This window comes from Notamacropus eugenii, chromosome 3, assembly GCF_028372415.1.
Source record: "Notamacropus eugenii isolate mMacEug1 chromosome 3, mMacEug1.pri_v2, whole genome shotgun sequence".
Taxonomy (NCBI): Eukaryota; Metazoa; Chordata; class Mammalia; order Diprotodontia; family Macropodidae; genus Notamacropus; species Notamacropus eugenii.
Genome location: NC_092874.1, coordinates 65,313,149 through 65,329,690, shown reverse-complemented (window position 1 = coordinate 65,329,690; position 16,542 = coordinate 65,313,149). Strand labels below are relative to the sequence as shown.

Genomic DNA, 16,542 nt, shown 5'->3' with positions numbered 1-16,542 from the left:
ATGGCTGACATCAATGTCTCAAATGTCTCAAAAATTGACTTTAGGTGGAAAATAAACAGTAAAGTCACTGAAAGATCTTTGTATGAAAGCAGAGGATTAGGGTTTAAATTCTACCTTTGATACTTACTAACTGTGTGACTCTGGGAAAGCTGCCCCTACAATCTGGGCCTCTAGCTTTCTCCTCAGTTGCACTGAAGGAACTCTCAGCTCTCTTCTAACTCTAGATCCAGGAAAATCTTGCTTTATGTATTAAAGATAAATTGAACATGTGTGATTAAAAAGTCCTGCAGAATGACCTCATATGTATAAGGGGTATCACACTGCTCGCCTTCTCAGTGGCTGGGGGAGAGGTTGGAAGGAGGGTAAGATTTTGGAACTCAAAAATTTTTTTCAAATGAATTAAAAAAAAATCTAGCAGAGAGTTAATTACCTTGGTAGTTATATCGAACCTGACAAACACCTTCTATTTCAGTAAGCACAACTTGGTGGATGTGGTCAGGTCAGTAATTCCTGATGGAACCAAGTGAATTAAGCCACTATAAAGCCTGGTTTTCAGAGTGGGAGTTAAGGTTTCCCAATGCAGTCTGTTACAGGCTTAGAAAAGATTAAGTGATCCCACGGAGTCAAGGCTTTGTCATGTTAAGGAAGCCATGAGTGTCTGGAAGTCTCTGCCAGTCCTGACATCTGACACCGACTCACTGGATGACCTTGTGTCAGTGATTATCACCATGGGACTTGTGGCCTCTCTGCCCAGCATCCGCCATGCTCCATCTCTGGCTAGCTTCTTAAATGAACTTGATCTGCTGCCGAACACAATGGTGGACTCTCCCAACTCATTTCAGCGTTATTTTTAAAAGGTTACAAATAGCTAGGCCACCCTTGGGCTAATAAACTGTTATGTTTAGGAGCAGCATTCCGTTTGACAAATGTAGCTTCTGCCTTCTCCCATACTGTGCCCTACTGCAGCTGGAAAATTGGTGGTTCTGTAATAATACAGAGCTGCTTTGGAAGGCTTTTGGGCAGACTGGCTAGCTAATGATTATAAAATACATTTAGGAAAAAAATCAATTTAAGCATCAGGCATTATGATTCTTCCATTATAGAAGTACGGAAGGAGGAAATTGGAAGGAACGGAAGGAGCCTGGCATCTGCCTCTCTACGGAATGACTTTCCAAGTTTTCCCAGAAGCACCAGTGAATTTGAAACCTCTGAATTACCAAGCTTCTCCCATCATACCTGTATTGTCAGAATCCTCACTGCCATAGCACAGTCCATGTCAAAGAGAAAAATTAGTAAGAGGTTCACTCAAATGCAAATTAGTCAATAGAGATTAAAGACCCCACATCCATCAGATGGAGAGCCATACACGGTATCTTGGAAAGGTGGGAGGGTAGTGCAAGCCTCTCAGTGGAAATCACTAACACAAAAAGGCAAACTTCTGTGCCCTGATGCAGAGTATCTTACATGGGAGGGAATTTCAACCACATTACTCATTCTAGAGTTAATAAAACCACAGCCAATACTATGAGTAAAAGTCTTTACACCTAAGGAGCTAAGGTTGATGCAGCACTACCTCAAAAATAACAAGTAACAATTCCTTTCAGCAACTTACATAATGGACACACATAACAGGTAAAGATGAAGAATTAGATGGTAAGCTTCTTGAGGTGAGGGACTGTTCTCATTTCTGTCTTTGTATTCCCCAGTGCCTAGAACATTTCCTGGCAGGTGTCAGTGTTTAAGAAGTTCTTGTTGGTTGATTGACTGAGTTTAGTAAAACTTTTACATTATAGGAACTCAGAAGTCTGATTTGGGAGTAGGATGAAAGAAACTCTCTGCAGAGAGGAGGCATGGGGAAGAAATTCTATTGTGGGAGCAGCAAGGTTGTGCAGTGGATAGAGTACTGCATCTAGAGTCTCAAAGACCTCAGTTCAAATCTGACCTCAGATACTTACTAGCTGTGTGAACTTGGGGAAATCATTTCACTCTGTTTGCCTCAGTTTCCTTATCTGTAAAATGAGCTGGAGAAGGAAAAGGGCAAACCACTCCAATATCTTTCCCAAGAAAATTCCCAATGGGGTCATGAAGAACTGGACCAACAACAAGAGACTGAAGGTATGGGCCAGCAGGAAATTCTGTGATGGATCATTTCCCATTCTTTTTGAGCCTTCTTTATTTTGTCACGCTAAGCCGACACTGGCATTTCAACAGTCTCCTGTTTCATTCAGAAAAAAACATGGGCTTTCAATCCACTTTTTATTCCTGCTATAATAAGAGAACTAAGAACAGCCTCTATTTTTCTACTTCCTTAAGACACATTTATAAGGTGTTTTGAAAAATTTTACGAAACTATTGTAACAGCCTTTTAATTGGTCTTCCTGCTTCCAGGCTTTCCTTCATCCAGTTCATCTTGTACATTTCACCAGGTGGTTTTTCGTAAAGCATTAATTTAATCATCTAGTTCCCTCATTCAAAAACCTCTGATAACTCCCCATTGCCTACCAAATAAAGTTAAAATTCCTTTAGATCAATGTCCCAAAGCCCAACATGATACAGCCTCAATGAACCTTGAAAGCCTTACCTCCACTTCTGTCTTCTACGTACTTTATGCTTGCCTCTGTCAAAGTGAACTACACATGGTTCCCAACCTGAACCTCCATGGTTCCATGGCTTAATCTAGGCTATTTTCTTTATCTGTGCCCCTTCACATCTGACCTCCCTCCCACCTCTATTTATTAAGATTCTAACCATCATTCATGCCCAGCTGAAATTTACTTACAACATGAATACAACATCCTGTATCTAGTGTAGGAGAATAAAGAGCGCAATCATTGCCTATGCAACCTGAGGAATTGGGTGCACATACCACCTATGTGCCATTAGACAATTCATTCAACTTTTCTGGACTTCAGTTTTTCATCTGTGACATCCTGGATTCCTTTTAGCTCTAGATCTATGATCCCAACCTTTTACCCTTTTCTACTTTTCTCTCCTTTGAACACTGGCACACTTGGCGTCTCTCTCAGTGGGTTACCATCCACTACCTAACATCATAATGTTTTGCATACTGTATACATTTTATTATGTCTCCTAGTCTATAAACTCTTTTAGGACATACTTTCTTATTCATTTCTGTATTCTTCACACTACCTTAGCTACCTGAGGTGGCTATAACCCTTTGCCTTCCTCTCCTGGCCCAGGGCCATCCCAGAACCCATCCTGGATAGGTGGGCAGAGAGGAGACCAGCCACCATAAGGATTCCCTTCTCCCTCGTATTCTCCATTCAGCCCAATTGCTTGGCTGCTCACAAAGTACAGATGAGTTGGATGGATGAACAAAATGGAATCAAGTTTGTTATAAAGGAAATGCCACGTATCCAAGAGCTTAGTGAAATTTTCTTTACTTCCATTTCTGCTTCTTCACTGACACTTAGCTACAATTCACCAGAGGTTTCCAAGTCATTGCTGTACTTAACTGAGGTTTCATTTGGTTCAGTGAACAGATACTGCCTAAAGTAGACACCATATAAACTGCTATTTAAAATTTTTTTAAAAAGTCCACAAATAATATCTTTCTTTCCTAATCTACTTTGGAGGGCTGTTTGTGAGAACAGATGTGAGGGCACCTGGGAAAAATGCTTCCAACTTGACAAAGATAAAGCTCTGTATTTGTCAATTTCTTCACCTGTAAAATAAGGGGATTGGATTATTTGATCATTCCAGGTCCTTCTAGCTTTAAGATCTGATAAGTCTATAATCCCAGGCATTACCAACTTAGTTATCCTTTTTGCATCTGTGAGGTGGAAGTAAGACATCCTACAAGGGCAGAAGGGAATAAATATTAGGCCTTTTGCTGGAGGAGGCCCTGGAGTAGGTAGCCTCTGGCAGTGCTGTCTGGCAGGCATCTCAGGGATATGGATTAAGGCAGTTTTGTGAAACTGGAAGCCTAGATGTTCCTTTGGGGATGCTGGTCTTTCTGAACCCCTGTGTCTAGTTTGAAGAGAGGAGGAGAATTTTTTACCCCCATGGCTACCTCCTCACTTCAACCCTTCCAACTGGAAGGACAATTAGACTAATTAATTATATGATATTCAACACAGCTAGGGAAAACAGAAGCTCATGGAGGGCAGGGTCATGTTTTAATCTTTGTATTCCCAGCACAGAGTTTTGTAGCTGGCAGGCACTTAAAAGTCTGTTGTGTTAGATTGTGTATTTGAACCAAAAGGTGGGACATATGGTCTTGGCAAAGATTTTTTTTCACACTTTTTATCACTTTATAACATAGTTAATTTACTCTGAAATCAGGACTGTCCTAAGGAAATCTGGGGCATATGGTCACCGTGGGTATAAGACCTATCAGAGCAATGAACATGCCCACGTTTAAGAATAAACAATTCATTAGAACATACTGCCAAGTCATGCAGACTACAGCAACCATCCTGTCGATTATGGATGCACATTGTGTGATTACTGCCAAAACCACTTAAAGAAAGTACATTTTTTTTTTGACACATGGTAATAAAAAAACTTTTCCCTCTCCTATTTAATCATCAAAGTGTTTCTGGTTTCAGGATTCATTTGAGGGAGATTATCTGATTTATAAATTCATAAATAAGATTTTCTTTCCATTTCACGGTTGGTAATCTGGAAACAATTTTATGGCTTAACTAAATTACAGCAACTCAAAGCTTACACAGGCTTCTCTATGAAATGTTATGAAATATGTTTTAATATGAAAGGGGAAAACGAGGAAACCAGTGGAGGAAGAGAAATTAAATAGGTCTTGTCATTTTACCGCAATGACAATTTTGCCCATTAATCATTTGAATGTTAAAGAAGCTAAAGACAACACTCATGTCAATATTGCTGTGCTTAAAGGAAACACAGTGTTGGTATAACTAATGAGGAGACCACCAGTTTTTAAAATGTTCTATCTACACATTTGTCTTATTAATATGGTAAACTAGTCATCTAGCTTCCCCCAATAAAACCGCAGGTTAGGATGTCTTCATGAATCCTCTCCAGGCCCCAAGTGACAAGAACAAAGTTCAGAGCAGATTCAGAAAATGTGCTCGTTCAAGGAACACAAGACCAATTATTGGGTCTCAAAATATGGCACCATCTCTGGTGAAGCAAGATGTTCTGTCACTTTCCTTTCTATTCTTTCAATTCCTTCCCAGTCCATTTAATTCAATCAATTCAGTGAACATTGATTATAAGCCTACTGTATGCAAGGAAAAGAGTAAAAAATGAAAATTTCTGACCTCCAGAGAATTTAACGGTCAGTGCCTTGCTTAATAAATGATTGTATATTGATTGCTATGGAGGGAGGGGTACTTAGATAAAACAATAATGAGGGTAATTTTGATGCAATTCAAATCTGATTAAGTACAAAGGAGATGATGCAGAAAAAGATAAGGGAGAGTTAAGAAGGAATAGATTTCTTCCATATGGGATCAGGGAAGACTTCCCAGAGAAAATGGTACTTGATTCGGGATCTTTCAACAGGATATTGGGGGAGCTGATTTCAGCAGTAGGCAGGAATATGTACAAATGCTCCCAAGAAAGAAAGAAATGTTGGAATAAGTAGTCCATTTTGGCTTGAATAAGGATGCACTGAGAGTGCCTAAAAAAAGGTTGAGAAAGGTGGATTACAGCTAGATGGCACAGGACCTCAAAAACAGATTGTTTGATTCTGCAGGCAAAGAAGGATCTTTGGGTGATCAGGCTTGTGCATTGGAATTATTACTTTGAATGAGGCAGTTTGGAAAGACAGGAAATAGAAGGAGAGATGACAGTTAGGAAGCTTTTGCAGAAGTCCAGATAAAAGCAAATAAAGGCCTGATACAGGGTAGCAGAAGTGGGAATGGATTGAGAGAGATGACAGAGGGAACATCTGTAAGACTTGGCAAGTGATTGTATGTGGGACATAAGGGAGAGAGAAGAATTAAAGATGATTTAAGTTTTGAATCCTGATAACTTGGAGAATGGTGGTATCCTTCCTCAAAAAGGGGAAGGTAGGAAGGTGACTTGAACTGTAGTGATAACAGGATGAGTTCCATCCCAAACAACTTGAATTTGAGAGGCCAGCAGAACAACCAGGTAGATATACTATGGTTATTTAGAAATGTAATATTGGAACTCTCCAGGAAAAGCCAGACAAGGGATGTTGATATGAGAGTCATCTGCATAAAGATAAGTGAAGTCACAAGAAATGGAAGTCACAAGACATGGATGAGATTAGATTGATAAGTATGAGAGGGCAGAGACAGAAGGAAAGTGACTCAAGGTCAAAGTCTTAGAAGACACGCTAAGGAGAGGAAGCAGAGGAACCAGTGTAAAAGGCAGAGAATGCACAGTTAGAGAGGAAGGAAGAGACAAGATAAATCTATGTAATGAAAGCCAACTGAGAAGAAATTAAAAATGTCAAATATTACAGAAAACTCTCTGAGGATAAATCTGAGGAGAGGCTGTGGGATTGGCAACTAGTGATTCTACAGAGAGCATTTTCAAGGACAGCAGTCATTGTAAGAGGCTGAAGAACAGGTGGTGAGAAAGCAGAAGCAACAAGGGTACTCCTTCAAGGAGTCAGGCTGTGAAATACGAAAGAGAAAGGGTGGATGACATGTAGGCAGCAGAATCATGGGTAGGCTCTTAAAAGCCTTTCACAACCTGGACCTGATCTATCTTTTCAATATTATTATATTCCCCTTCATTTGGTATTTTTTCCATCTATACTTTCTGACTAGGGCCTTAAATTCTTCCTTGATGGAGACTGTATAGTTCTCGTTCACATGTGAATTTAACTTAATGACTTAAAACTTTGACAAGGTTTATGTTTATGTTTGCAAATCTGAGTGCTGCTAAACCTCCCTGAAAGGAATCTTGGAGGACAAATCTTTAAATAGCCACATGTTGCACTCCTCTAGGGGTTAGAAGCTGTAGGACTGGGCAGATGGAGGCAACAAAGGGCAGGAATTAGGAGTGGTAAGGTACTACTAGTCCAATAGTCACTATTTATAGCAATCAAAGGCACAACAGACTTGAACAGTCTGAGGGAAAAAAAACAACATACTCCTCAGCAAAAATGGTAGCCAGCAAGAGACTTGATTGGCTCCCTAAACCTTATTTCATTACTGGAAGGATGGCTTTGGATTCAATTTTATTTTTAGTTCCAAATTTTCTCCTTTTCTCATCCCCATCCCACCGAGAACCTACTACAAACGTGTATAAACACACAAAATAAATTTGTGCATTAGCTATGCAGATGAATGGCTTTAAATGTGAAAAAGCTATAGGGAGGGGTCATTCACAAATGGCCTCTGGACATCCGTTCTTGTTTTCTAGGATCCACTGATATTAGATCTATGTTGTGACTGACTCAGAGGGTGTATATGAGGAAAGAGAGATGCCCCAGGAGTCAGAGGAGTGGACAAATGTATTACTCCTAGGTAATTTGTAGTGTTATGTGAGTCAAGTCACTTGGGTGATGCATGTGAAAACAAAACCACACCTTTTTCTTAACACAAGTTGAGAGGGGCAAAATACAATTAGTTGAAATAAAAATCATTTAACCATTAGAAGATAACATGCTTCTCTCTCAGAGATAGTATGTATGGAGGCAAAGAATACTGGATATACAATCAGACCTGGGTTTGAATCTTGCTTAGGTTCTGTGACCCAGAACAAGTTACTCAGCTCCTCTGAACCTCGATTCCTTCATCAACAAGTGTGGATAAATGAGACCTGTAATACATGTCAAAGGATGTTCTGAAGATGAAACAAGATACTAAATACAGAGAGTACTTGGCAAACCTTAAAGTGCCATATAAATGTCAGCTGTTATTAGCAGTAAGCTTTTTAAATTTCTCTGGGTCTCAAGGTTCTCTAAGACCCCATGGAATTCTAAATTCCTGATTTCTATGACCTCTCTCATCTCTCAGTCCTATCTCTCACCTCTTTCTGTCTCCCCTATGCCTCTGCCCCATTACAAGAAATCAAAGGGAAAAGAGGTACTTCCATCATAACCCTCTGACCCAAGAGGGTCAACTCTCATCTGGGGAAGTAGTTAGGTATAGCCCTTCAGATTGGAAAATTCAGAACTGAATGGTCCTTACAGTCATTCTTACAGAACTTACAGCCATTTTTTTCTCCTTGTGGGCAAGGCTCACATTGTATCTTGCAGACCAAGCACCCAGCACAGGACTAATTTCATAGCATGTGCTTGATAAATATTAGTGGATCGAGCAAATTGAAGGTGATGAGATAAAGCCTGAGGAGTCCATTTGACATCTTCCTCAGTCATTTGGGAATAGCTTCTAGGCAAAGTGCAATGGGAAGAGACCTATCCTTATCTTTTTTTTCTTTCCAAAAGTATTATTTATTTTTAATGTTTTAGAATATTTAATAATTTTTCACGTACTTGTAAAATTTCAATATTCTTTTCTTTTTAAAATTTGAGTTCTTCCTCCTAATCATGCCCTGCCTACTGAAAAGGCAGGCCATTTGATATCTATTACACATGTGAAATCATGCAAACATATTTTCATATTAAATATATCACCAAAAAAATCAAATAAGGGAAGTAAGAAAATTATACTTCAATTTACACTCAGGGTTGGTCAGTTCTCTCTCTGGAGATGGATTGCTGCTTTTCAGCATGAGTCTTGGATCATTGTATTGATCAGAGGGGTCAAATCTTTCACAGTTGGTCATCATTACAACATTGCAATTACTCTGCCCAACGATCTCCTGGTTTTCACTTCACTTGGCCATGTTTCTCGGAAATATCCCCTTTATCATTTCTTATAGCATGATGGTACTCCATCACAATCACGTCACAAATTGTTCAGCCATTTTCTAACTGACGAGCATTTACTCCATTTCCAATACTTTGCCACTACAAAAAAGAGCTGCTACAAATATATATGTGTGTGTATGTGTACGTACACACACATTTATATGTATGACCCTTTTCCCCTATAGCCCTAATACATACATACATACATACATACATACATATGTATACAAACATATGTATATATGTATTCCTTTTCTTTGATCTCTTTGGGGAACAAAACTAGTAATGGTATTGCTATACCAAAGGGTATACAGTTTATAGACCTTTGGGAATAATTCCAGATTATTCTCCCCAATAGTTGGCCTCGTTCACTATCTACCAACAGTTCATTAACATAACTAATTGCCCTCATCCCCTACAACATTTGTAATAGATGTAAGGTAGTACCTCCTAGTTGTTTTAATTTGCCTTTCTTTAATCAATGGTGATTTAGAGCATTTTTTTCATATGGCTATTGATAGTTTTGATTTCTTCTTCTGAAAACTGCCTCTTCATATCCTTTGACCATTTATTGTTTGGGGAATGGCTCTTATTTTTTATAAATTTGACTTAGTTCCCTCCATATTGAGAAATGAGGCCTTTATCAGAGAAACTTGCTATAAAATTTTTTGCTATTAACTTACTGTCTATGATACTTTTTAGCAAAATGTAGTTTCCCTGATGAATCTTTTAATTAGGTCTATTTTTGCCTTTGCTTTGTCTAAGATCATGATTCCTACTCCTGCTTTTTAAAAAAATTTCAGCTGAAGCATAATAAATTCTGCTCCAGCCCATGTGTGTGTCTTTCTGTTTCAAATATATCTCTTGTTAAAAAAAAACAAAATACCATATTGTTGGGTTCTAGTTTCTAACCCATTTTGCTATGGGTGAGCTCATTCCATTAACATTCAGGTATGATTACCATGTATTTCCTTTCATCCTCATTTCTTCTGTTTCTTCTTCTTTCTCTTTTTAACCCAACCCTTCTCAAAATTCTATTTTGCTTTTGAAAACGGCCTCCCTTAATCTGTCTTCCCTTTTATCATTTCCCCCACCCCCATATCTTATGCCTTTCCCCTCTCAATTCTCTATTGGGTAAGATAGATTTCTATACCCAACTTAGTGTGTATAAAATGTTTTTCCCTCTTTGAACCAATTCTGAAAGAGAATGAGGTTCAAACACTGCCTGTTATTCCTCTCTGTCCCCTCCACTATAACAACTCTTCCTTCTGTGCCTCTTTTATGTGAGAAAATTTTCCAATTATACCTCTTCCTTTCCTTTTCTCCTAGCACATCCCTCTTTCTCACCTTTTAGAGGTCATCCCAACATAAATGATTCACATTCATGACTGTCTATATAGACTCCTTCTAACTGCCCTAAAAATGATAAAGTTCTTAGCAGTTACATGTATCATCTTCCCATATAGAAATAGAAACGGTTTAATTTTATTGAGTCTTTCTTTGGTCACACACACACATACAATTTGAAGACAGAGCTTCAGAGACTCTAAGATTCCTTCTTACAGCTATTACTTCTCAGATTAGCAACAGATTCCTGAACTTTCCATTATATATGACATATAAAGTACAACCTGTGCCTGCCATTTCTCTGAAGCTTGATATCTCATTAGATCATATCCTTGGTCTCTGAAGCCTAGGGATAGTCTGATGAAAGAGAGATTATCTTCCCAGCCAGTTTGACTGTTATAAAAAGAAAAGGAAATCATACTTTGGATTATGGATTTAGATCTGGAAGGGACCTTAGAGTCTATCCAGTCTCATTTTACAGATGAGAAAAATAAGGCAGAGAGTGATTAGAAGAGTAGTAGAGTCCTCCAGATGGTAAGTGTCACTGACTCCAAATCTGCAGCTCTTTCTAGCACACAGGGCTCTCTCTTGAGTGTTAGATAAGAGAGATCTTTCATGACCACCCAAAGACATCATACCTGAGATTCTGCCTCCCCTAGAATCAAAGATTCCAGAATTGGAAGGGCCCTACTTAGGTGCTAGGCTGAGCTGGGCATAGAGGGTCTACCAGGCTATCCCCAATGTCTCAGATTATTTTGTGTCTCTTTTAAAAAAAGCTAACATTTTTAAAGTAAAGATGCTTAGAAGGAATCAAGTTTCATTGAGTTTCTTTCATTTGATAATAATGAAATATTATTAATATTAATAAGAAATAATGAAAAGTTTGTCTCAGGAAAAATAAAATCCCCTAAGCGTACACCCTAATGAAATATACCACCTACACCTATAGCACCAGCTCTCCTCTAATTCCAATTTTTGCGCTCTAGGCAGATTCAAATAGTATGGCCGGGCTGCAGATGGTAAGGAGAGCAAAGCTTGGCTACACCCAAGCCCGAAGGGTTTCCAGCTCACACTGGATATGTATGTGCCTTTCCAATAATTTAGCCCAAGCAAAGCAAATATCCTTGGGCACCTATCCATCCAGCTTTACGAGTCCAGGAAGCTGCCCTCCTCGTTCACATTACTTTCTTTCCCTGGCAAAGCACGGGCTTAGAAATGGACTCACAGAAACCCATTGCAAGAAGGGGCCTCAGTGTCATCTGGAACCAAACCTTGAGCACATCTCTCCAGGAGTGCCCTCATCAGCTTTGGCTTCTGATTCATTGGTGTTCTTCACCGAAGTCTGGGGTGAGGTCCTTCTAATCCATCCCTCCCCACAAGCTACTGCACTGCCCACAGTTCCCCAGGAATGACATGACTACCAACACCTTTCTGCTTTATTTACATTGGCTTTCCCTTCCTTGAGGGCAACTTTATATTCCACAGGCTACAGCTCATTTCTGTTACAGGTACAAACTGGAATAAGCATTTGCTCATTCAAGATTACAGGCGTCAGAAATCTTGGCTTAGGAGTTTACCTGTAAATGAGAAAGGATTTTAGAAGCTGTGGAAATATATGGGATCCTAACGCAGCAAAATCTACAGAAGTAAGGCCTGGGGGTGCTTTGGAGCTGCACAAGCCAGGATGGCTCAACCAGGAAAGATGCTGGGCCTAATGAGAAAGCAGCAGGGAACCTCAAAGACAAGTTTATACTTGACCTCTCTCTTTTATGCCTGTATATTGGGTTTTTCTTGATGCTTGTGCTTCTGCTAAGGGAACAGGTTCATCTCTCTGTATATCGGTGCTCATTCTCTCTCTTTTAATCTCTCTCCACACATACATTCTTCTACCCTCTCCCTTCTCTTGTTCCTCTCCCCCTTATAATCCCTCTTTACCACCCTTTCCTACATTCTACACCCCTCTACCCTCAAGAATATGTGTATATGCATAGGTGTGTGTATACACATACACAGATTTATGTATCTATAATATATATTAGTGAGAGAGAGGGGCAAGGGGAGAGAAAGAGAGAAAGACTTCTAATTTCATCATTGTAAAAATTCCCCATGAGGATACTCATTCTTCCAAAGCATAATGGCAACTATTTTGTAATTTAGAGTCTTAGAGACTTTCCTGGGGGCACTGAGGGATTCAGTGACATTCCTAAGGTCACATAACTAGGAGATGTTCAGAGGCAATTCCAGAACCCAGGTCTTCCTGGGTAGCTAGGTGGCACAGTGCATAGAATGCTAGGCCTTAGGTCAAAAAGACCTAAGTTCAAATCCTACCTCATACACTTAATGGCTGCATCACCCTGGGCAAGTCACTTAACCTCAGTCTTCTTTGGTTTCCTCAACTGTAAAATGGGAATAATAATAGCATCTCCCTCCCAGGGTTGTTGTAAAGATCAAATGAGATCATATTTATAAAGCGCTTAGCGCAGCACCTGCTACATAACATAGCTCCAGGCATTTAATAAGTCCTTCCTTATCCTTTTCCTCCCCCCTGCCTTCCCTCCTTCCTTCTCTCCCTCCTGTTCTTTCCTTCCTTTTCTTCCTTTCCTTCCTCTGTTCCTTCCTTTTTTTCATACTGTTTTTTCCTTCCAAGACTGCGCGTCAGGAAACCGGGGTTCTTGTCATACTCCTTTCAGATGTATGATTTTGGGTAAATTGCTTGGTTTCCTCATTTTTAAAACACAAGATTCTGAGCTGATATTCGTTCAAGTCCTTCCAATTTTAATATTTTATGCTTTTAAGTCTGGATGGGAAGGAGGAAGTGGCAGTGGTCATATGGATGGATCCGCTGCAGTTCTGGCAGGTAACACCAAATTTCTGTGGCTTACTGTCTTTGAAAGTCAGGTTAGGCAGACTTTTTAAAAAGGAAGACCTCATCCATGCAAAACAAAGCTCTAAAATTCAAACAAAACCAGGCAAGCACAGTACATCTCAATTTAGCTAGAAAGACCTATCAAAAACACCAGAAACTAGAAGCGGTTGCATATTTTTTTTTTCTCTTCCACTATCACCCCCTCTAAGGGACATGACACAGACTGGGATCTAGGTTAAGTTGGTTACTGTGGAGAGTAACTGAAGTCAGCTCTGTCCCAGGATCCAATCTAAGGACACCTCCCTTAGACTGGAACGTATGATCTCCTTAGGAGATTGCTAGCCAGTATGGGACAATTCACCCTTTAACCCTATAGGGACAAAGGGTTGTTTGACAAAGAAATAGGACTTATCTGGGTGTCCCTATATATTAAAATGTAGCTTTGCCTTTGTTTTGGTTCCTGGTTTCAATCATAAAGATTTGATTGACAGTACCTTAGGAGCTATGTACAAAGCATATTTAGAAGTGGAATATGAAAGCCTTTTCATTTGAAACAATTTGTGGCAGATGATGGAATACTTTCTTGAGGGAAGCTGGGTTGTTTGAAGTGACACTCTATGCCATGCCCTACTTTGTGACGGGCTGCCCATAGGCTTGATGAAACCCCATGCGTCTTTCTCAGTGGTTCAGCTAGCCAGCATCTTTTCTTTACTCCCCACAGAGAATCATGGTACCCTGGGGGGAGGAGCCAGAGAAGCAGAGGAAACAACTGATTTACTGATGCTTGCCTGTGACATGGGAATTCATTTTCTCTATCTAAAGTTAGCTCACAGGCTCTGAAAGCACCATATTGAGATGTCTCCTCGATAGACACCTTGGAAAAACAGTAAGAGATAGAAAGCAGATAGCTGGAGAATGGTCCTAAGGATCCCCAGAGGGAGAATTTATGGCCCTTGTCTTCTTCAGGCAAGAAGGATCATAATTAAAGAGGAGCTATGTAACTTTGAGCCCTCTTCAAAATTTTTAGGAGTTTCTGTCTTCATAGATGAGAAGATGTCATTTCATTCACCCTGTCTATTAAGGGCCAGTGAGTTTGAGTTTTTCCTTCTCCTTCCATCAAGTCTTCACAGACCACAGAGAGCCCACAAGAATCTCTCCCTCCCAAGAACTCAGGGTGATTTTTGCTGATTCTGCTCATAACAATTTATGACAATTAGGCAACCCTCAATTTATAAACAAGGCATGATTATTTATTTGTATGTTGGTTGTCAGGAACTCTGAAACACATTTTCCCACAAAAATAACTTTATAAATCAAATGTTACTGAATAGTAGAATCTCAGAGTTGGAAGGTACCTAAAAGGGAATCTCATATACAAAATAAGAAATGAGTGGTGACCCCCATAGTCTGACCCCCAAGATCTCAGAAACTGAGAATAACAGATGAACAGAAAAACTTCCTGATCGCCCAATCTCCTCCCCCCATTCTCCTAATCCTGGGTATTCACAAGTTGGGTGGGTGTCCACAAGAGTTGCTGACTTCTAAATAAGAACAATGAATATAAAAAATTCAAGAAAATATGAGAAATCTTACATGAAGTAATGAAAAGAAAGGAAACAGGAATAAAAGAAAATTTCCACAATGAAATGTCAACATGAAGAGGAAGAAAGATTCTTGTCAAACAATCAAGTACTATCATGTTAGCTAAGTTAAAAGGGCACATCCCCCCGCTCTGTGAACATCTGATGAACTGTTTCATGGGAAATAGACTGAGAGGATTTAACTGAGGTTTGTTGAAAACTGCTGCAGAAAAAATGTCAATCAGCTGGAGGAGAAAAGAAATTCTATGACTATATAAAATTAAGTAAAAAACATGCATTGCAAAGAAGAAAAAAAAAAAAAGATCACGTATAATGCCAATCTTGCCGAACCTTAGCCAACATATAACCATATAAATCTAATGGGGCGGGAGGACGGAAAGGAGTGGTGAAGAATGAGAGGAGCTACATTTCATCTGTGCAATGGAGACTCCCCCACTGATTCAGAACAGCAATTTATCTGTAACTTAGTCTGAGAGTCACTAGGATCTCTGAGAGGACAAGTGACTTGTCCCAGGAAACACAGCTCTCCCAGGTGTTAAAGACAATATTTGAACCTATCTTCTTCCTATCTCCTTTATTATACTGCCTCTCAGTATAGTCCAATATACCAGAAAAAATAAGTTAAAAATGGCTATTTAGATTTTGGTTAGCTCCCAGAAGCTAACTATAATATATAGTTTCAGTATAATGCAAATGACAGTATCAGAGCAGATAAGAGTGCTGGCCATGGAGTCACAAAGATTCATCTTCTTGAGTTAAAATACAAGTCACTTACCCCTGTTTGCCTCAGTTTCTGTAAAATGAGTTAGGGAAGGAAATGGCAAACCACTCCAGTACCTTTGCCAAAAAAAACCCCCAAATGGGGTCAAGGAGAGTCAGACATCACTGAACATCAACATTATCTAATTATTAATAATTATACACACACACACACACACACACACACAGAGTTTGGTTTTATTTTGGATTTCTTTCAGGCTACAATGTTCCCAGTTGAAACTCCAGAAGCTAGGGAGGAACACATTTCTTCCCAAACTCTAGAAAAGGAATTCTCTCTACTGTTTCCTGGAGTCCTTCTGCTAGGGGGGAAGGATATATTTCTTCCCAACTTCTAGAAAAAGAATTCCTTCCTGCTACTTCCTAATATCCATCCACTGTCTGGGGGCCTCCTAACATTTTCTCCAGAAGTGGCAAGAGTAGACTTTGAGGGAGAGCCTTCAGAGGGGGACCATTCATACCTAAAAAGATCATTTATTTATTAAGCTCCTATTATCTTTGTACCACTGTGGTGGGTGCTGGGACCAATCACAGAGAGAACCTCAGGGGCCGTGTAGTCCAATGTCCATATTTCCCAGACAAGAAAGAAGAAGTAAAATGACTAGGCCAAGGTCACAGAGGTTTTCCGTGTTGGAGGAGGGACTCATACCCATGTATTCTAGCCCCAGTGTCAAAGCTCTAGCCAAGGTACCAAAGTTGCCTCAAGAATGAATCTGTTATTCCTACAAGGTCCACAAGCATAGCTTGTGTTGTTTTTAAAGTCCACTGGATTAAGCCTTTGTCTCTCAGATTAGGTCTTTTGCCTTTACAAGCACAGGGCCTGGTGAACAGTAGCTACCTAATAAATGCTAGTTGACTGAAGGAAGAAACAGACCCAAGGAAGTTAAATGATTTTACCCAAGGTCACACAGATTAATAGGAAAAAGAGAAGAATTGAATTTTGTTCTCTAGACCAGGATCCTTGCCACTCAGGTAAGTAACCGAGGCGTCTAGAAGTCACTGGAGGTCAGGGCTGTTGCCTCAAGCATCTTTATATCCCCCAGTACTTAGGCCATCTCTAAACAGAAGATGCTCAATAAATACTTGTCAGGAGACAAGCAGAATTTATTGAGAAAACAGCAAGTCAAGGAAGGATTCAAGGAATGCAAAGA

General features: G+C 39.7%; 1 protein-coding gene across 16 annotated transcripts in view; it reads right to left on the bottom strand.

The window, feature by feature from the left end:
* Positions 1–16,542, bottom strand: part of KIAA1217 (KIAA1217 ortholog) — a 564,412-nt gene that overhangs the window by 61,571 nt on the left and 486,299 nt on the right. The window lies entirely within an intron of this gene.